Here is a 23,625-nt window from a genome sequence, read left to right on the forward strand (position 1 = left end):
ATACACAAGATAAATGCAAAATGATTTTGGGAGGTTGCATGTTAACTGCATGGAGAATCAGAAAAGACCTCTTAAAGTAGGGAGAATTTCAGCTGAAACTTTAAGGGAGATAGGGGAAAGAGGGAGGGCATTCCAGGCATGACAGAGTGTCTGTGTGCAAAGACATACAGTTGAGAGCTAGAATGTTGTGTATGGGAGCAGCAAATAGATGATCTGGTTCACATGTCTAGTGGGCGGAGCAGACAATATATTCTTGGTGACTTACCTAGGCTTTGCACATGGCAGATGCTTAATAAATGTCGATTATTAAATGAAGTTTTGAACTGTCCCTATTCAAATAGAGTATTCCGAAGCCAACCATAACATTTTCATTTTATATTCTGTTCAGAAATGGATTTCCACAGAATTGGAATTACAGCAGAGTGATAAAGGATAAGACCCTGGGGTGCCAGTATTTAGAAGGACCTGGCAGCATTTTTAGCATTGTAGAAACAATAAGCTGGCTTTCTCTACTGGTCACAACTCAGGTGAGCTCTTCCCCACCCAACCAGAACAACCCCTCCCCCCACACCCCATTGTTTCAGCTGCAGTCCTCGGAAGTGTTTGAGGACACATTTTTGTCTTTTGTTCCAGGAACATTTTGTGCTACTTTCCCTAGGTGAAAAAATTGCAAGTTATCACACTGGCTCTCAGGTTAATATTGCATTTTTTTAAAATTAGCAAATTGCCAGAATGAATAATTACAATGTGTATTTGCCAGTTGATAGAGCACAAGGAAAAATTACATTTAAGCAAGAAAGGTTTAAATAAAATCAAGTCATAAAAATGCTGAAAGGCGGCACAGGCAAGTGATCAGGATGGCACAAATTTTTCGCTAGACTTGAAATATGTTTTTAATCTATTTTTTTTCCTTTTTAAAGACCTAAGGCCAGAATGCTTTAAATACTGTTATCAGGTTTTTTATGTCTTATTAGTCATTGGTAAAGTTATTTTTGCCTAGCTTGTGGCTGTAATAAGACTTACAAAATGGACCTTTTAGTATGATTTAGGCTCAATTACAATGGCTTCTATTTAATAAATGTAATATATTTTCTTAATCGTGATGTTAAATCAAAGTGTTATCTCTTCAGATCTGAGTCCCAATCATTTTACTAGTTATGTAACCTTGGGAAAATCACTTAACCTCTCTGAAGCCGTTTCCTCCTTTGTAAAATGGAGACAATTATATCTGAATTACTTATCTCACAGGGTTGTCGGGAGGATCAGGTTTGGCAAGCTTTGGAATTACAAAATGATATATAATTCTTGGGGGCCCTACTAAAATGCTGTCCTCAGATCTATGTCACAGAACAGGAAACCAATTGCTTTTGGTGGCTCAGTAAGTAAACCTCTTTGGGGTAGGTGTTTAAGACAAACCTAGATGGTGTAGAATTTTACCATATAGTGAAACACTAACCTTCTTGCTCTTTCTGCTAACTAATTTGTGTTTTAAATGGGAAATAAAGGCCATTTCAAGAAAATTTACAGAAGTGAATCAACATATCAAATTGTAAACTTTTTTTTTAATTTAAGAGGGTTGTATAAAACCAAAGTTATAAAATGAAGGAGACTACACAATTAAAACTTATGGTTAAAGGGAGGAGATTTAATATAATCAAGCTTTTGTAAAGATTTGTTTCTATGGCTAGTATCATGGCATTAGTAAAAGGATCAATAGTACTCTTCCTGATAGAAGCCCTGGGTTGAAGGCCTGGGGCTGCCTTTTTCTAGCTGTAGCCTTAGGAAAGTCACTTTTCTTCTCTGAGGTTCAGTTTCCTCATTGAAAAAAAGATAATAAAAATACTTTTACTACCTCCTTCAAGGATCAAATGAGTAGTGTGGGAGCTGAAAAATGCAATGTAAATATAAACTATTATCATCATGTATAACTTGGAACTGTGATTTCTTGAAGCCCTAAGACATGCCTTAAAATCTAGCTTTATATCAGTCACACAAAGGAGATTCATAAAGGTTTGCATGCACAAATCAGACTCTCTTTTTATATTTACTTGCATAATTGACATTTTGAAACCTAAACTGGCACTGAAACCTTCTTCTCAATATCTGAACATTTTGTATGTTCTTTCTGCAAATATGAATGAACTGATTTCTGTTAACCTTAAAGGTTCTGCCTGATCCTACAAACCATTTTCCATGTGGTCTTCACTCTGTCCTTCTGATTGTAGGATGCGTTCACCATCCTGATGAAGTACATTCTAACTATATGGTTAGTTATGAAGTAACTATTCATTGTACACTAATAACTATACACTGTGAACTCGTAGTCAATGTCTCAACAGAGTGAAAGTAGGTAGATTAATTTATAAAGCTATAGTGATTTGTGGTACAAATACTATGCAAAGCTGATTTGGGGGGAGGCAGGATGGGGAAGTTGGTCCATATCTATGATTTTATCAAGGAAGGAAACTCCTTTCACAGATACCCACTGGCCTTCCTTCTATATGTGGCAGGGTTTGGGAATGGTCACCTCACATGAAGCCTGGCATGGCCTCGGGTAGGCTGTGATGTACACTATACTAAATGACAACCACTCTAACCCTGACACCTGTCTCCTTCCTACTGGTTCATTTCTTTAATAAGACTCAACCCATGTCCTAGGGCAATCAAAGGGTAGGTTCTGATATTTCCTCATAAATTATTGGAAATACACAATCTTTCTCATTAATTAATCAGTTAGCTCTGAGCCCTCACCCCAGTTTATAGATAAAACAGAGAAAATTCATTTCTCACATGCTTTTAAATCTCTCTCTCTCTCTCTCTCTCTCTCAACCCCCCGTGTCATAGGCTTGGCCTATCATCAGTTTATGCTCAGAGTTACAAACTATACAAAGAGTATTTCAGCAACTTATCTGCTATAAGAAAGGTAACAGCCAGAACTGCCCTAACCATCAATTCCAACTGCTGGATTCCCCACAGCTATAGAAATAGAGACCCTAGAAACACGGCTCTTGGGATGTCAATCCAATAAAATTTCTCTTAAGTTTCTCACAAAATGTCTCTTCATAGCCTTTTTCCTTGACATGGAATTCATTCAGTCTCTTAGTCCTCTACTTCACCCAGTCTCTCTCCAGATATGACCATGAACTCCATCTAGAATGTGTTAAACTAGAACTCCCCAATATTATCTTCTGTGGGAGAGGCTAGGGCTACACTTGCATTATTTAATTGTTTTCAAGAGTACCGGGAAATTAAGTGATTTGCCCTTGGTTACAAAGCTAACATGTGTCGGAGGCAAGGCTTGATCCAGGATGTCTGGCTCAAAGGCTAGTTCTTTATCAATTTGGCCATGCTTCTTCTCAGATAATCCTATTAATAGGGTGATTTTGATAGTTTTTAGTTAAGAGTCTTTATTTTCAAACTCTCTTAGCTCATATTCTGAATTTGGTTCTTGTGGTAGGCCACTAGTAATTCTTCTCTCTTACTACGTTACTAACTCTCTTTTTTTTCTTTTACATTTGTACATTGTCAAAGACTAACATTCTTCATACTGCTTCTTTCATCATTTTCATTTACGTTTGGATTATTGAAACGAGTTCTCCTTGGCATATAAAATATAGACAATAACTAGCAACCTTTGAGGTAGTTAAAGGGGAGTTTTTAAAGATGCTGATGGTGTTTACTTCTAAGTTATCTGGTACATATAGTATTTATGGTAATATTGTTAAAAGAGGGAGAGGAGAAGATCATTTCAGTATTGTCTAGTAAAATATTCCCTTTTGAAGAAAAAAGGTAGAACATTTTCTGGTTGTAAAATATTATGCCTTTTAGTTGAATGAAAATTGATGTATATGAGATATATATACACATATACATACATACATAATAACATACATATATATGTATATACATATACATATATATGTATGTGTATATATGTATGTATGTATATGTATATATACATATATATGTATATATGTATATGTATATATATACATATATATGTATGTATATATACATATATATGTATGTGTATATATATATATATAACAGTAGGAACCATTGGTAGACCCAAGGAACTGGGGCACTGTACCCTCTTCATTTCTACTGCACCCTCTCAGGGGCAGCTAGGTGGTGCAGTGGATAGAGCACCAGCCCTAGAGTCAGGTGGACTTGAGTTCAAATCCGGCCTCAGAAATATAACACTTACTAGCTGTGTGACCCTGGGCAAGTCACTTAACCCCATTGCCTAGCCAAAAAACAAAAAAGTTATATAGAGGACCCTCTCTGTTCTAGATCTGTACGATGGAGGTAGAATGGGTTTAGACCTGTGGGAGCATTACCTCTCAGAAGAGAAGTCAGATTCCTTTTTATCACATTCTTTTGTCCATTATTCACCCTGGGGAAAATTTCTTTATAGTTTTGGCTTTATCTTATATCTAGTGTCTCACCACAAAGGGGGAGAAGTAGAAAGACACTCATTGTACAATATTACACAGGTATGGGACAGGTAATTTTCTCCACACACACACAAAAATGATAAACACAAAAGACTATCACAAATGAAATGGATAACTGGACCCTTATTTATCCCAATCAGTATTAATCAGCTAGTGATTTCATAGGAGTAGTGATGGTTACTAATTATTAACATTATACTTATCAATATACATTTAGTTAATCAATTAATACATGTACATTCAGGAATAATTAATAGGATAGGTTCTTTCTTATAAAAGGCCCCAAACTGTAAATTACAAAATCCTAAGTTCACTTGCTTGTTATGAAATTTACTTGCTTAATCGTAGAAAGTTAACTAGAGGACCTTTCTTCCTGCTGAGTAGGAGACCAAGCCCAGTGGGATAGAGGTGACTCAATGATATGGAAAGTCCTCCAGGTATTTCATTGATCTTCCGCCCTTCACCATCCCCTTATTGCCCAACATGGGGAGATGGCCATGAGCATTTGACCAGTAGATGGCCTTGTTTGCTGGCCTGTGGCCTGCCTTTCTACTGGCTCATTGGCCCATGTAGATGTTTTGACATCTGTTCATTAGCCAAGTCCTTGGGTCTGCTCGTGAGCTCAGTAGGACCTCCTGAAAGGATGAGATAGGTCTGTGAAGGTCTGTTCATCAACGTGTTTGTCAATCAGTGGTGTTCTGTACCTTGTATATACCCTCTTGGAGGATCAAGGACAAGGTCTATCCACCAATGAGATCCTGTGTTTTTAGCTTACTTCATCTGTATTATCTGGATATTGAGTACTATAAAACTAAGGCCCTAGAGGAAGGGGCCACTCCATTTGTGAGGAAGATCTGGAGTCCTATTCTTTTAATAGTTTCCTTTAATAAATGATTATTGGCTTGGAACTCTACTTCAGTGGTTTTTCTTGAAGATTGGACATTTTGGGGCCCACATATTGACACAAACTTAAACAAGCAATGTAAATAAGGGCAGTTATACTTTCCCTGGAGGTTGAGACTTAAATATCAGAATATGAAACAGTTCACAGAATTGCCGAATTGATATTTTACATTTCACCTTAATATCGCACTGTCTAAACAACTCTCTCTCAGTGACTATCTTCTGTAAAGCAAGGCAACGGGTATCCTTCCCCTGTTGGTAGTACATCCTCCTATAGGAAAACTCTCCTTGCCTTTCGTCAACTTTGACCAACAGACTTAGGATCTCCAACTTCTTGAATCATCAAGGTTACCTCCAGGATGGGAACATGTTCATCTCAGAATTGCTATTCAGTCACTTATATTCTGTAAAGAAAATATGAAATGGGAAAGGCAGCCAGAGATCCCAAGCCCTAGTCTCAGCTCACTGAGCTGAGTGCCTGTTCTAGCTTCAAATGGTTATAATTCTATTTCTTCCATAGTAGGAGGAAGGAGGTCAATCCTTTTCTCTTCCTTGCTCTAGAGATAGATTTAAATAGTTCTGACACGATCTACAGTCAGGAAGAAAAGAAAGAGATCTGCAGAATTATCATTTCTTCCTGCTCCCTGGTCAATATGAGGACTGCTTCACCATCCCCAAAGTAATCAAATGCTAAGGTAACACATGTTACCTCATTAGAGGCAGGCAGGTCAACTTTGCACATGTCCTGTTATATATACATTATATTACTCAAGTTATTTCTTGACAGATCATAGGGCCATAGATTTAGAAATAGAAAGGAGTTCAGAGACCATCTAGGTAGAACATAAAACAGGTTTAAATTTGTTGTTTTTATTTCTCCAAAAGATAAAAATCTCTTGAGATATTTCCTACAAACCATATTTGTATTTTTAAAAAATTATATCTCATCATTAATAAATCAAACTGTATGAGAGAAGAACTACTATGTGTGAGGTAAGTGAGATAAAATACTGAAATAAAAGGCATTAACTAGAACAATTTCTAATATACAGTGTGTCCTCTTTACATGATTAGAAATCTTATTTTTGAAGTAAGTTTTAGGAATCATCTAGAGAAACTTGACTACAAGCATAGAGATAACTTTTAAAGCCACTTTTGAAGAAAGTTTGTGGCTAAGAAATAGACTTAGTAGAAACAATAAAAATACAGATAGAAATTAATAAATCCTATTGTAATTAATTAATATGTCAACTATTTAGTTAATATTTAAATTAATTTTAGTTAAATTATTTATTTAATTATTAATTAATTTAATGTTCTAGTGAAATCCAGAATCCAAGCTTTGACCTTAAATTTGCCATTAAGAGATAAAGCATATAAAATGCTTATTTTTCTTCACTGTTTCATGGTTCCTTCCAGCTTGAACATTACAAGTATCAGAAGGGAAATGAGAAAATGAGCCTTTTCTTTAACTTCTATATCATCTTTGGAGAATTTCATAATTGGAAAGGACCCCAGATATCATCTTCTCTCCCTGTGCTAAAGCATTGAACCAAGTCTTAGTCATTCTCTTCAGTCAGTCAACAGGTACTTATTAATAAAGTGTTTGTAGGATGGCTACAAAGCACTGGGTTTGATTATCACTGGGTGTTCTTTTCCAGTTTCTTTGTAACACACATCTCAATGAGTTAATCTGTCTACCTGACACCATCAAGGTTATATTAGCAGAAGATATTCCCTGGTTTTCTTTCACATTACATCTTAAATTCCAGCTTTTAGGTTTTAATTGCAGGATTCTTTTTATTATTTCTACTAATAGTCAACTAGGTGGTGCTAAATAGAATGCTGGGCTTAAGGGAGAAAGATCTGAGTTCCAATTGGGCTGTCACTTCCTAGCTGTGTGACTCTGAGTAAATCACAACCTCTCTTAGCTTCAGTTTCCTGTGTATAAAATTAAACTGTTGGCTTAGACCATCTTTGAGGTCTCTACTAGCTCTGGAATGTTGGGCATATCTACAACTACTAGATATTAGAGTGTTGGGCCTGGAGTCAGGAAAACTCATCTTCCTGAATTCAAATGTGACCTCAGACATGTATTAGCTATGTGACCCTGGACAAGTCACTTAACCCTGTTTGCCCCAGTTTCCTCATCTGTAAAATGAGCTGGAGAAAGAAATGGCAAACCACTCTAGTATGTTTGCCAAGAAAACTCCAAATGGGTCATGAACAGTCAGACATGACTGAAATAACTGAACACTAATATGCACATGTGTGCCTACAAAGGCCATGGTGCATGTGCAGAATTGTCTTGACTACTTCCAGTTAGTGTTGAAGGATTCTGGCACTTTGGGGATAATGAAGAAATCTTATTAGCATGAAAGAGAGAGAGAGAGAGAGAGAGAGAGAGAGGGAGAGAGAATATGTAGTACATATATTTATACACATGTAAATGTATATATCCATATATGAATATGTATACATACATACACATACATACAAGGTATCTCAAATAGTTTTGTGCCATTTTAAGGTTTAATAGCTTTAAGCTTTAATCACTTAAAAACTGCACAAAGACTTTTGGGATAACCTGTGTAGTTTATAAAAATCAATGCCAGTCTCTGAACCTTTTCATTTTTTTGAAACTTCTTCCTATTTGAAATGTCTTAAAAATCAATTCTTTAAAATAGTCACACCAGCACACTTATTTAAAATATGTATTTGGTCAAGAATTTTTTAAAGAGCCTTGTTTGAAGCTTTTTTTGTTTGTTTTTTGTTTTTTATGTGAAGCAATTGGGGTTAAGTGACTTGCCCAGAATCTCACAGCTAGCAAGTGTAATGTGTCTGAGGCTGGATTTGAACTCAGGTCCTCCTGACTCCAGGGCCAGTGCTGTATCCACTGCACCATCTAGCTACCCCTTGTTAGAGCTTTTGAAAAGATTTTGAAAGGTTTTTCATGAAGTCAAGTAAAAAAAACCCTAAGAGATACAAAAGTAATTAAAATGCCTAAGATTTCTGTTTTTAAAAAATAGCAATGTATTTGGTAATATGTATAATTTATTCCAGAAGTCTACACTCTAACATCTGCTTTTTCTATACTAGATTTACCAAGGTATGTTTGAATAAAAGCAGTTTTCAGTGAAAAAAAATTTTTTAAGAAGTTTTCAACATAATTTCTTTTTAGTGACTGATGAAGTATTAGTTGCTAAAACAAATATTTTTAGAACCCATTACACTGGAATAATAAACTATCTTGATATTGCTAAAGTATGAAAATAATGTGTAGAAAATAGTACAAACATCCCATGGACTACCACCCTCAAAAAAAAAAAGCAGCTTCTGCCACAAATGACCATAAATCTCATGAATCTAGTTCATATCTAGGTCTCCATAGAATTATAGGACTTTGAGAATTTTAAGTGACCCCCACAGCTACCTCGCCCAACCCCTATGTGAAAGGATTCCCCACTACAGCCTTCCTCTAACCTCTACTAGGAGACCTCCAGAGATGAGGAACCTACTGCCTCTGGCGGTGGCCCATTTCACTTTGCACAGTTCTGAATATTAGGAGGGTTTTCCTGACATCAAGCTGAAATTTGCCTCTTTGCAAACTTGCCACTATTGCTCCTTCTGGAGGCAAATACAAAGAATCTAACTTCTTTTTCTGGGAAGCTAAGTTGGGCAGTGGACAGAGTGCCAGGCCTGGAGTCAGGAAGACTCATCTTCCTGAGCTCAAAGCTGGCCTCAGACACTTACTAGCTATGTGATTCTGGGCAATCACTTAACCCTGTTTGTCTCAGTTTCCTCATCTATAAAATAACTAGAGAAGGAAATGGTAAAGCATTCCAGTATCTTTGCCAAGAAAACTCCAAAAGGGGTCACAAAAAGTCGGACATGAGTGAACAACAACAATTTCTTTTCCGTATGACAGCTCTTTATACACAGCTATCATGTGACCCTGAGTCGTTTCTTCTCCACAATAAACATCCTCAGTTCCTTGGACTAATTTTAAACAGGCGGACGCAAAGCTCTTCATCACCTTTATTGTTCCTCCAATGGACACTGGTCTTATCAATGTCTTCCTTAAACTGATGCTAAAAACTGAACACAATACATATTCTGTGATTCTTCCTTCTCCATTGAATCCTACCTTCCTCCCCAAGTCCCTGTGAAGTCCCCAGATTCATTTGTCCCACCATGTGGATTGGAGTCCCCACAGAAAAGAAATGTACTTAGGATTACACAGCAATCCCATGATATTCTGAGGAGGTCCCCGTCTACCTCAGAAATCCTGATAGGCGCCCAGCACATATACTGAGGGTTTTGACATCCCTGGCAAGGAAATACAATTGGTGTTACTAGACAGACCACCCCTAGCTTTCCAGTGAGTCCCACTTTCACACCAGAGAAACATGCAGACATCCAGACTGATGTACTATCTTGAGAGCTTAGACTGGCTGAGAAAAGAAACAAAGAAAGTTTCTAGAGAGACTACTCCATTTCCATTATACCTACATAGGCCTCAAACTCATCAGTGAGTTAGTAGAATGTCTACCCCAAGCATGTGAAGACTTCCACTGGCAGAATGAGCAGATGAGAACAATCTGTTCCAAAGGCCATGAAGTTGGCTGAATCAGACGCCGTGGAGCACTTAGAGCTTGGTCAGATATTGAAAATGACAAGATCAGGGCAGCCAGGTGGTGTAGTGGATAGAGCACCGGCCCTGAAATCAGGAGGACCTGAGTTCAAATACGGCCTCAGACCAAACACTTGACACTTACTAGCTGTGTGACTCTGGACAAGTCACTTAACCCCCAATTGCCTAAAAAGGGGGAAAAAGAAATTTAAAAAAAGAAAAGAAAATGACAAGACCATCTACTGCATCCTAGGCCATTGATAGTCATCCTGACTTTTGTCTTACCACTGAACTTTGATGACTCTGGAAGAGAGAATTAGGCTGATAACTCTGAGCATCTCTGCCTCACTTAAATCCAATTCATATGCAAAGCAAAACAACACCCCATGAAGTCATTGGTCCTCTTAAAAAAAAAAAAGACAAACAACAACCTGCATCATTCAAAGAACTGGGCAAAGACATCTGTTACTCCTCCATCTCAAGGCTTTTGTCTCTTTATGAACCTATAGTTTTTCCAATGGCGTATACCTCTCCTCCTACAGGAGGTTGGCACTACCCAAGAACTCTCCCACTCCTTGCCTACCAGAAGGCTGGGTCATGGAACTCTCAAACTTGGAGTTGCTAGAAAGGTAACCCTAAGGCTAGAACTGCACCAAACTTCTAGAAGGTAGGATTGACAAACTTTCAAACCCTGAGTTTCTGAAGTTGCTAAAATTCAATGTAACTCTAACCTTTCTCGATTCAGGAGTCTGGGTCCCCAAACTCTCTAGGACCTTGACATGGGCTGGGGAATACCATTCTCCATAATTTTTCAGTTATCATTAACAGTGGCTCAGCAGTGATGTCTGCCAGTTCTTTCAGTAACTGAGGATGTAATTCACCTTGGTTTAGTGACCTAAACTCATCTAGGGCAGTCGAATTCTCTTTTAATATTTTCCTTTTTATTTTGGATTTTCACTTACTCTTTGTCAATTTTGTTCCATTCTTTCCAGTCCAAGGATCATTCTTCTTGGTACTGAAAACAAATAACATAAGGAAGGAGCAGTTCTGCCATCTCTTCATTATCTATTATCATCATTCCATTCACTCTGAGCAGCTGTTCTATTTCTTCTTTCATCCTTTTCTTTTTGCCAAATATAGCTTTTAAAAACATTTAGTTACCTTCAGTTTTAGTTGGCAGCCTCAACTTATTTTGAGTTCCTAACACTTCTATCACATTTCTTACAGGGTGACTCTGGACAAGTCACTTTTGCCTTTCTCCTCTATTATCTGCCCTTGTTTCCATATTCTGTAAAAATCTTTTTCAAATAAGAATCTGCCCATTAATTCCCTATACTTCCTAGTAATCTTTTTAGATAAATTCCCCTTTCCTTCTTCATTTGAATCATTTTTCCTCGGTACTTCAGAATTTTATTCTTCATAGCTTCCCATTCCTCCTGGGATGACTTCCTCATTAGAATTCTAGTCCAACAGATATTAACTTTTCCCTGAATCCTTTGAAATCCAATGACATCATTCTACATATGAGGAAAGGAGGACCCTAGAGAGTTGAACGATTTGTTCAAGGGAACAATGGTTACACATGGCTGAACTAGGATTTGATCCACATCCTTTAACTCTAAATCTATCATACCATGGATTTTAGACTATGTTCAGTTTTTCTCCTCTTTTTTATCTCAAATTCTAAAATGGAATATTTGCATCCTCCCAAAAGGTCTCATCCCTTCTACCTCAGCAAACAATTCCTTTTTGTAGATGAGAATCAGGTCCAAAATGGAAATCCCCTTTATTTGTTCCAGCCATTTGAAAGATGATATTATTAAAAGGAGTCAAGAAGTTATTAACTGCTCTGCTCTTGCCAAAGAAAGTTTCATTAAATTTCCAGATATTTGACATTTCCATCACTGCTTTGTCAAGTCTCTTTTCCATATTTGTGATCCATTTCCCATTTTTTTTAATCTGTTTCTTCTTTCCATCCCAGTAGTCTGTGTATACTTTAATGTTAATATTGCTTGTTCTGTTGACTCATATGTGCTCCTCTCCTCCATTCACTAAAAGTGTGTAGTAGGTTTGATAAGTCTTGGGAGGATTTCTGTGATGTCTTGCGTATGTTCCCTGGGGAAAAAATATTATTAGAATAATAAATACTATAAAGGTGCCTCAGTACTCCTCAGCAAAAACTCACCAACAGCCAATACTCACTTCTTTCTCTGATGATTTCTCACTTGATAGCACCTGGGGATCCACATAATTAGAGAACAAGCAACTGCTTCCTCTTTCCTCATAAAGCCCAACTCTCTCTTTTTCAGTAAGAACCACATACCTTATAACTTACTTCCAAATATTAAGTGCTTCCTCTTCTCTATATCCCATCCTCATGCTTCCCAATCTCCTGACACAAGCTAGAATTCCCATCTTCCTCTTCAGATCTTTTTTCCTGTTTGTTTGGCACACTAAAGACTTTCTTTTATTTTTTAAAAAAGGACCACTTAATCCTCCTTGACAACCTGGAGAATAGAGACGTATTCTATGATCTCCTTTTCCTTCTCATGTAAGAGAGTTCCTAGCCTTCACGTTTTAGCATAGAGGACAATTGCTTGTCCATAGCATTGTAAACGCTGTATGCCATCTGTAGGTCACTGCAAAAATTATCCTGGCTCTCCGTGATCTCTGGAAACAAGATCTTCAGTATTTGCTATTCTTGTTAATAACGCTTGTGAAATGAGATAAAATAACTTGATAGCTATGATACTAAGATTTTCTTAGGGTGGGGAAGTGGAAGGGATCCTAGAAATAAATTAGTCCTACCCACTCATTTTACATATAAAGAAACCGAGGCCCAGAAAAATAAAGTAGCTTACTAAGATCACACAAGTAGGATGTAGCAAAGCCCCGATTTGGACCTAAGTCCTTTGATGCAAATTCATTTTTCCTTTCCATTAAACCATGTTGCTTCAGGAAATGATGTGTCCCTTGTATCTGTTACAAGACTGTGCTCACTGGAGAAATATGTGCAGACATCGTTCTCCATTACTTTACTGTTTACTTCTGTTCCAATGAAATGTTTTGTTCTTCCTTGCCTTTTATTATGGTTCGCAGATGAATATCTAGACCTAACTTAACCTTAGAAGTTCTCAGCTTTTCAACTGGTAAACCAGAGGGTAAATTATGATTGAAAATTCCACCATTCAAACTTGAGTCTTTATGGGTTTAGAGCTGGTTGCATATTTATTTTGCAACACTTTTTTTTTGCTACTCACCTTTGTTTTTGCATCACCAAGTGTTTATCTATCTGTATGCATGCATGTATGTATGCATATGTGCATATGTATGTATGTATACACACATACATATGTATGTGTGTTGAATTGATATGTAGGGATATACTTTTTTTCACAGAATTTCCCTTCCTGTTAATCCTTTGAAACAGATGCCAGAGTATAAGCTGCAATTATCTCCCTGATTGATGGTCTTTTTGCTTATGCTTATCTTAAGCACTGTATGATATAACCAAACAGCCTTAAAAAATTACATTATTATTGCTTTTGGGTGCACAGTACAATCAGTATAACAGCTTTTTTTTTGGCCAGGTCTACTACATTTCTAGATAAGATGTTTGAATGTAAAAATAATAGTAAAATTCGGTGAATTCACAACTGGTTGAAACTGTTAATTAGTGGATTAATGTCATGGTGGAATTGTCTCTATTGCAAACATTGGAATCTGTCCCTCGTCCTGTACTTGGTCCTGCTTAATGTCTTCATAAATGCATGGATGAACCCATAAAAGAGATCATCAAACCTGTAATGGAAGCAAATGTAAGATTATCAAATTTGAAAATTATTCAAAGTTGAAAAAGTTGGTTATTATAGTAAATAGATAAGAAAATCAAGATTCAGGATAGGTTTAAATGTTGAGAAATCTGGTCCACACAAACAAGGTGAAATTTAATATTAGCATATGTAAAGTCTGACATTTAGATTCAAAATTTTGGTTTTGATTTGGTTGTTCAAGTACAGGATGAGGAAGACCTGGTTAAAAAGTTTGCATGAAGAACATCTGGGAGATTTAGCTAACTGCAAACTTAGCATAAGCCAACAGTGAGATGCAGTTGCTAAAATAGCTAATGCAATGTTGGAATATTAATAGAAATATAGTGTGAGGTCATGGAAAATTATGGTCCTGTGGTTAGATACACTACACTGCGTGGATCACACTTGGAATATTTCATTCACTTTGGGGAAATCACATTTTGAAAGACAGTATAGAGTGAATCCAGCAAAGGATAATATGGATAGTCATTTAGGCTGGGTGGGGAGGGGCTCTGGAAGTTAGTTCATGTGAAGACCATATGAAGAAGCTGGTGATATTTAGCCTGAAGAAGTAAAGACTCCTTCTTCAAATTACCTGGTATTATACTTCTCTGTTTTCATGCTCTATCCCTTTAGCAGAAAGTAAGCCCCTTGATAGCAGGCAAACCTTATCCTACATTCTGTAAGGGTCTTAGACAAACTGTCTGGTTCCTGTTACAGTAAGGCAAGCAATCTAGATTGATTTAAAAGTTTTAAAGAATAAATATGGATAAACTCCACTGGTGCTGGGCACCAATATTCTAGAGTCAAAATCCATACTGCTTATTTTAGCTTCCTTCCCTGAGTACAGAATTATAGCAGATATTAGTACATAAACTGACTGGGTCCACTAAAAATTTACATTGTCTAATCTCTATTTGGCTTTCCTTGCTGCCTGAAAACAATTTATTCTGTTCAGAATTGATTCTCTATTGTGTTCCTCCAAGTACCTTCTCTTCTCTCTTCAATCCTCCCATCTTTCCTTCTTCTCCATCTCATTAGAGCACTTCGACTTACAGTGTGCCTCACTACAATTATGGTAGTCTAAGTTTAAGCTTACTTCTCCTCCCATGGAAGCTGTATTGGTGGGAAGGAGTGAACTATGTTCTTAGGAGATCATTTTGTACTAATTGTCTTTACTGTGTTATTGGAGAGTAGTAGTCACTGCCCTCTGGGGACCAACTTGCCAATTTGAGCAGAAGTTGGAAACCACTGCTATTTCTCCTCCTCCTCCTTCTCTTCCTTCATCTTCTGCTATTTATTTATTTTTATTACAATTTCTCAAGAAGCTGGGGTGATTTACTTTTTGTCCTCTGTGGTTTCCATTTTTGATTTCATGAAATAGAGCTCAGAAAAGACAGGTTTTTAAAAAGTCCACTGTGTTTTAAATGACTCCACCTTAAACCCAAATCACTCTGGCTTTCACTGAATGGCCAATAATAGCACCAACTCAAGCCTCCTTAGGTTTTAGTGGCATAGAAAGAGTGTAAATAGCAATCATTTTCTGTTTGGGTCAAAAACTGGCCGCTCCCAGATTAATATCTTTGTGATGGTAAATTTAGCCATCTTTTGTCTTAACTCTTACCCAGCTCTCAGTCATTGAATGGGCATAGTCTTGGACCACAGTGACCTGGGAAAGACCTTAATTTAGAAAGGTCAAGGTCATCCACTGCATGCTAGGCCATCGCCAGTCATCTTGACCTTTGTCTTCTACTGGGCTTGATGACCTAAGGAGGAGATGGTGAGGCTGAAGACTTTGCACAGCTCAGCCCCACTCACATCCAATTCACAAGCAAGTCATCACCCTCATGATATCATTGGTACTCTTTGAGGACCTGAAGGACTAAGAGCAATAATAATTTCTGAAAAAGCAGTGGTACTTCTTACTAGGGCCTACCCCTTCACTTATGCCCTTAATCCCATCTACACCTATCTTCTCTAGTTTCTCACTAGTTTAATCAAAGGATAACTTCTTGTATACTTAGTGGTTCTAACACCATCTGGGGTAGCTAGAAATCCCAAAACGTCAGGGTACAGGGGGGTCCTCCTGGAAAGAGTTCAAGTACTCAGGCCTTCTCTCAGTCAAGGTAGTAAAGTTTATTGTAATGCCAAGAGTGGGCTAGATTCCTAATGAATCTGCAGCTTAATGGGAGTGAGATTAATACATACATACATACATACATATATACATACACACACACACATACACACACACACACACACACACACACACACATAGAGAGAGAGAGACAGTGAGAAGATCTAGATGGGATTGAGGAGTGGAAAATAGACTGGGGTGGGCCAGGTGCAACAGTGAAAGGAGTTAAGTGGTTTGGGGTGGGTCAAGAGCCACTGGAAAGGACTATTAAGTGGTTTGGGGTGGGTCAAAAGCCACTGTGAAAGGATGGTTGAGTATCTAGGTGGGCTGGGATGGGCCAAATGCCTTGGGTGAGATGCCAGTGATTGGGGCTGCTAAAATGTGTGGGAAAATTCAGAGACTGGGCTGCTTTCAAAGACACGGTCTTTTCCTTTTAGGGTTTCAGGTCCTATCACCCCATCACCCCCCCCCAAACAGATGAGACCCAAACTCTTTTGGTGTAAGGAGTGAAGGCTTCAGCTTCTGAAATGGCTTCCTGCTGGCAAGGGCTATACAGCTGCCCCTGCCTTGCTGGGTCCCATTCAAGGGGTCAGACTTAAGAACCTGACTGATGCCAGGTCCAGTAGGTTAGAGACCTTTGACTTGATCAGAGGTTGGTATGTAGCCTAAGCAGTCATGTGGAAGCTGATGGAGGAGACAAATTTGGCAAAGAGGTTAAGCAAACAAGGGCCAAACAGGAATAAAAGGAATGTGGTCAGGAGGGGAATAAGTATGGGGACTAGTAGAAAAAGAAGCCAGGATCTCCAAGAAGAAGATAATTTGGGGGCACTGAGGATATCATGGGTTTCTAATATATATATATATATATATATATTTTAGGCAATTGGGGTTAAGTGACTTGCCCAGGGTCACACAGCTAATACGTGTCAAGTGTTTGGTCTGAGGCCAGATTTGAAATCAGGTCCTCCCAACTTCAGGGCCGGTGCTGTATCCACTGCACCACCTAGCTGCCCCCATATCATGGGTTTCTTGATCCCATAAAGCAAGGTATAGCCTTTGGGATATAGGGCACAGATAGGGCCAGTTCATAAGAAGCTCTGCATATAGATGCCCTGGATAATAATGGTTGCACATTAAGCTCCCAGGTGAGAACCATGTCTTTAAGAGATCAATAAGAGTGTTGTAACTAGAAGGGGCTGTGGTATTGTGAATTAACTTAGAAGTAAAGTTTAAAAAGGGGAAACCTCATAGGATCATAGCAGGAGGGATCTGTAAAGTAAAAGCTAGGCCATTGTCACTCTGTAGGGAGCTAGGCAAGCCAAATTAAGGTATTATTCCCTTTATTAGGAACTTTGATACCTCCTGAGCTTTTCAGTTCTGGGAGGAAAGGTTTCTACTCAATTAGTAAAGGTGTCAAACCAAAAGCAATTTGAAACTCTTGCTTTGTGACATAAGTGTAAAGTCTATCTGCCAGTCTTCACCTGGGTAAGTACCTTTCTTCTGAACAGGTTTGAAAAGAGGGGGAGGCCTGACTGCCCCTTCAGGATTTACCTGGGCACAAATTTGACGTCTGATAGACTTATTGTTTATTGCCCGTAAAAACAGGCTTTATCAGAGACTGGAGGGCATTTTTCCCAGGTGTGTGACCTGGTGTAAGCCAAAAAGAAGCTTCCACTGGCTTTCCTCTGGGATAAGAAGTTGGCCTGAGGGTGTCTGAAACCACCCAGAGGGAGAGAGAGAGAGTATCCCCTTTCTTTAGCAAGAGCCTGTTCTTGGGGGCTGTAGGAAGATATGAAGTAGTCAGGGAGCTGTGGGAGTAAAGGAGCCAGTATACTTAGCTGGTGGAAAGCATTTTTTTTGCTGCAGTGTCTGCAAGGCAATTTCCCACAGCTGATCTGTTTCTCCTTTCTGGTGGCCTTTGCAAAACATAACAGCTGTCTCGGATGGCTTCTGAACAGCTTGGAGAAGACGTGAGATCTCCTGGGCATGTTTGATAGGGGAATTTTTTGCTATCAGATATCCCCTTTCTTTCCAGATTGCTCCATGGGCACGCAGAATGTGGAAAACATATTTTGAGTCAGTAAAAACATTTGCTCTTTTATTTTCTGCTAGCTCTAGGGCTCTGGTAAGTACTATTACTTCTGCCTTCTGGGCAAAGGTCCCCGGGGGGCAGGGGTTTGGCCTCTATAGTGTGGTGAAGGCCGACTACTGCGTATCCAGCTCTCCTTACCCCTGGTTCAATAAAGCTAGACCTATCTGTGTACCTCTCTGCCTCCGGATTAGGGAGAGGAAAATCTTTAAGATCAGATCGATTGGCATAAACTCTATTATTCTACATCTCTCCTTTTCACAGCCAAACTTGTAGAAAAAGCCACAGATGACCTCAGTTTCTTCTCTTTCCTCTCACTTCTTACTCCCTTACTTCAGTCTGGCTTCCAACCATACCACTGAATAGGGAATTTGCTCTTCAAGATTACCAATGACCTCTTGATGGCTGGATTGGATAACTTTTTCTGAGTCCTCACCCTTCTTGACTTCTCTGCAGTATGTAACCTCCACTTCCTCCTTTTCGTTCTGTCCTTTCCTTTCCTTAGGGTTTTTTTTGTAGTTGTTGTTTTGGTCCTGTTCCCTCAACCGTCTCCCACTCCCTAAGTATGAGTGTTCTCTATCTCTTCTCTTCTTTTCCTATACCTACTCTCTTGGTCTGATCTTATCTGCTCAGCTCCCAGGGATTCAATTATCCTCTTAATATAGATTATTCCCAGATCTTTATCTCTAGCCCTAGTCTCTTCCCTGAGATCCAGTCTTATATGCATCTGAAACACATGTTCAAAATGGAATTCAACATCTTTCCCTCTGAATTCTCCCCCTCCAAACTTTCCCATTTCTGTTGAAGGAAACTTTATTATTCTATTCACTCAGGTCTGAAACCTCTGACTCATCTTCCACTCTTCCTTCTTTACATCCTACCCCTCTGCAAATAATCGGTTGCAAATTCTTATCAATTTGACTTCTACAATATCTCTTGCATCCATTCTCTTCTCTTTACTCACATTAGCTCACTTAATGCCCAAATCACTTCTCACAACAACAATTGCAAAAACCTCTTAACCAGACTAATGGCTTCCAGTCTCTCCCCTCTACAATACAACACAGCTGTCAAAATTATCTTCTTGAAGGACAAGTCTGTTTAAGGACAAGTCCCCTGCTCAAGAAACCTCAGTGGCTCCCTACTAATTACTAGGATGAGATATCGAGTTTGTCATTTTAAGTCCTTTACAATCTGTTTCTAGTCTGCCTTTCCACACTTACTGCACATTTTACCCCTTTATGTACTTTATATTCCATCCAAACTGGACTATTTACTGTTTTCTAAACTTGTCACTCCATCCCCCACCTCCTTGTCTTTGCATAGGCTGTCTCTCTGTCCCTTCTCCTTCCTTACTTCTTTAGTTTCCTCCAAATCTGAGCTCAGGTGCTATCTCTTATAGTAACCCTCTCCTCATCTCCATAACTGTTACTGCTTTGGATGGATGGATGGCTGTCTCCTGCCCTCCTTAAATTGTCTTATACTTTAAAAAATCTATTTATATGTTTTATTTTTCCAGTAGATGTTTAGTTCCTTGAGAGAAGGGGCTCTGATTTGTATTTGTTTTTGTACCCCAACACATAAGACAGTGCCTTGCACATAGTAAGTGATTAATAAAAGCCTGTTGAATTGAATTGAACTGAGCTGTGCTCAGAATAGTGTAGCAAGAGGGGAATGATAAGAGTTGAATTTGGGAAATTGTAATACTTTCAATTATCCCCAAGCTTCTCATTGTCATAAAAGCTCATCCCTTCAGCATCTGTATTTTCCCAGGGATGTATTATATGATTCATGGAATAACACAAGAATGGAAGAATCAAAATTATGAGTAGTCCAAATACAACAGAAAAGGACAGGGGTGGGGAACATGTGGCCTGGTCACATGTTGCCATGTACGTCCTCGGCCCTTTGACTGAATCCAAACTTCATAGACCCTTGTGCAGTCCTTTGACTGAATCCAGACTTCACAGAACAAATTTGTTTGGATTCAGTTTGGATTCAAAGGGCCTCATTTGAGGACTAGAGGGCCACATGTGGCCTTGAGACCACCCACCCCAGGAATACAATGAAGAAAGAGTAGCATGTAAGCTGCAACACATGACCAGCTATGATTAGCATGCAAGAAATTGTGTAGAATACTCCACTCCCAAAATGAATTATGGAGAAAAGAGTTGAGCCAATCTTGTAGCAAAAATAATGGATAACAGATGGGCAGCCAGAATGATACATCAGTGCCTCTGAGATAGGAAAAGAACTAAAAGGATAATTGGCACATTGGGTTTTCTAAGGAATATTTACAGAAAGATATGAACAAGCATCTCATAGGATGCTTGGAGAAGGCATGGAGAAACTGTGAACTGAATAGGTTGGTAGAGAAAGAACGTATTCATACTGATAAGCTCACTGATATATTCCAATATCTAAGTCTTGCAGAAAGCTTAGTATTTAGAAAGAGATGCCAGAAAGGATGAAAGTGTAAGTCACGTAGTCAACAATTGTCAGAGGAGGAAGCAAGAAAATTTTCCTTTATATTCCTCTCCTTCCCTATGTAAAATGATTAAATATCCCAGCAGCAATACTCCTGAAAACATAAAGAGAAGAGAGATAGTTTCACTCCATTATAGTGTATCAACCACTGATGTTGCTTCACCATAGAACATATTGCAATGGAAAGGCCTCTCAATTTTCATATTATCCATAGATCTTTTTTTTTTCAGTTGTTCTGGTCAAGAGACCAGAGTTTGGGTCCTGCCACTAGTCATGTGATTTTGAGCAGGTCATTTTAAAGCAGGAGGGTACAATCAGAAGACACTGCTGAATTTGGACTCATATGACCTGGATTCAAATCCTGGCTCTCCCATTTACTACTTGTGAGACATTGGACAAGTCACTTAGCATCTCTGGGCCTGGTTTCCTTGTCTGTAAAATGAGGGTATTGGACTAGAACGCCTACAAGCTCTCTTCCAGCTCTGATGTTGTATTAGGCCATGAATGAATGATCGTGCAATAGCTGAAGAGAAATTCTCTCAGGGTCCTTGCCTCTGAGCAGTAGATCCCTTCACACTCCTGGAACAGCAGTATGGGTCTCATTCATACCTCCTTTTCCTGAGATGCTCCAGGGTAATTGCTTATAAAAGAGCATCACAAATGGCCCAGCTGACTCTAGCAGATGGCTCATTGCCAGCATTCTGGAGCCAACAAACTTCAAATAAACAGAAAATATTCTCATTTCAAAAAGAAAGCATTTATTTCAGGGCAGATTAACATGCAGTGACTTGCAGTTCTGAGTGCCAACTTGCCAAGTGACGAACAAAGGAGGGCATGAACTGTGTCACTGATAGTCAGAAAGATTTGAAATTACTTTCCCATACCCTTAATTTACAATCCATCCAAAATGAAAAGAAATAAAAGGGCAAAATTGCTTGACCATTCCTTCTCCCTTTCAAAAAATCATTTGCCTACTTCCCCCACCACCACCCCAATAACACATAAAAGAGCCCAAAGTATTTTTGCCTTGGTTGCCTTGCTAAAACTTGTCTAGAAATGAAGGTTGGCAGTGTGTCATTCATTAGAGATATTAGTACCAGGGGTGGTGCCTTTGCATGTAAGATCAGTAGCAGCTATGTGTCCCCAACACATCTACCTGCTGGATAAAGAATAGTCCAATTGATTTATGATCTGCTTTCTTCCATCTTGAAATCCAGCCTTCATTATTAGTCTTCCTAGATTTATGGTCCAAGCCCAAGCTTGGCACTGATAAATGATGGCGTTGCCAGAGACAGCTTTATGAATTGTGGGCCCTAGGGCAAAAGTACAAACTAGAGCCCTTTAACACAGAAAAACTGCCAAGTATTCTTCAACCCATTACCAATTGTTTTTATTTAGAAAAGGTTTTATTTATACTTTTTGTTTTCACATCGGATTCATTTCCAGATACGCCCCTCTATCCCCAAATCATACCTTTAATAAAACAACAAAACCAATTAAATGTAACCATCGATACATGATTGTAGTTGTGTATGCAACACTTTGTACCCATAATCCTCACTCCTCTACCTTTTCTTTTTATATCACCATTATGTTTAGTCTGCATTCCCAATAAACCCTTGCTTGTAACTATGAAAATCAATTGTGCAAAACCAATCAACAAAATATCTGCTTCTGGTGATACATATGCTATATTCTGTACTTAAATTCTCCCACCTTTCTACTGAAAGAGAGGTGTTTCCACATCTCTTCTTTCGAGCCAAGCTTCATCATTACAGTTACTCAGTGGTCAGTTTACTTTTAGTTTTCCTTTTGTTTATATTATTGTAATCATTGTGTATGTCATTCTACAAACTGTGCTTACTTCACTCTGTCTCAGTTCATATGAGACTTCCTTTGTTTCTCTGAAAACTTTATATCTGTCATTTCTTGTGGCACAATAACCATCCATTACATCTGAACAGTGTAATTTGTTTAGTTATTCCCCAGCTGAAGGATACCCACCTTGTTTCCAGTTCTTTTCTACCACAGAAAGTGCCTCTGTGAATATTTGGTATATACAGAATCTTTCTTTGACCTCCTTAAGAATGTCTATATTTAATAGTAGGACCTCTGGCTAAAAAGGGACAATTTTTCTCCAATAATTCTGAATTATTTTCCAGAATAGACCAATTTACAGTTTCACTGACAATATATTGTTGTTCCTATTTTCCTTGGGGCACTCAAGTTCATAACCTCACAATTATTCTTGGTCTTTCTCTACATTTCATTCTTCATATTCAGTTATTTACAAAGATTTACTGAGTCTACTCCCCTGTTCAAAAGCCTTCTGTGGCTTTTTATTTACTCTATGATAAAATAAAAATTCCATAGCTTGGTGTTTAACACTCTACAGTCTGGCTTCAACCAAATTTTCCAAACCAAATCTTCTTCAAGAACACTATGTTCCAGAAAAACTGGTTTATCACCTGATCTCAAATTTGACCTTCCAACTTTTGCTTTCATCCATGTGAATTGTTGCCCCCTGCTCCAACTGTTGAAATTCACTCCCTCCTCCTCTCTACCGCAGGATCCTTATCTTCCTTCATGACTTAGTTTATCTACTCCCTTCAGTGTGAACCTTTTCTTGATACTGCCACTCCCCCAAACTGCTAATGCCCTCTCCTTCCTCAAATTATCTTAGATTTACTTCATCTGTGAATGACTGTTTCATTTTGTCTTTGTTTCATCAGTGCCTAGAATAGTGCCTTACACAGAATAGGCAGCTAATCAGTGTTTGTTGCATTGACTTCAACTAAACATCAGTTTAATGTGCCTGAATGAAAAGAAAAAAAATGTGAAATTAGAAGTTTCACTGTTACTGCATTACTATTTCTGGCATCCTTTCACCCAAAATAAGACATGTGGTATCCACTATGCTAATTCATTCATTTATTTATTTTCCACAAACATTTATTAAGCTTTTATTGTGCACAAAGTTCTATGCTAGGTACTGAGAAACAGAGATTAGATAAGACATAGTCCCAGTTCTCATGGCTTGAACAGTCTAGTAGGTAAAAAATGCATAAATGCAGATAAGCTAATATTACTTCTTGCACTCCCAAGTT

Source organism: Phascolarctos cinereus, unplaced genomic scaffold, assembly GCF_003287225.1.
Source record: "Phascolarctos cinereus isolate Bilbo 61053 unplaced genomic scaffold, phaCin_HiC Scaffold_5;HRSCAF=322, whole genome shotgun sequence".
NCBI lineage: Eukaryota > Metazoa > Chordata > Mammalia > Diprotodontia > Phascolarctidae > Phascolarctos > Phascolarctos cinereus.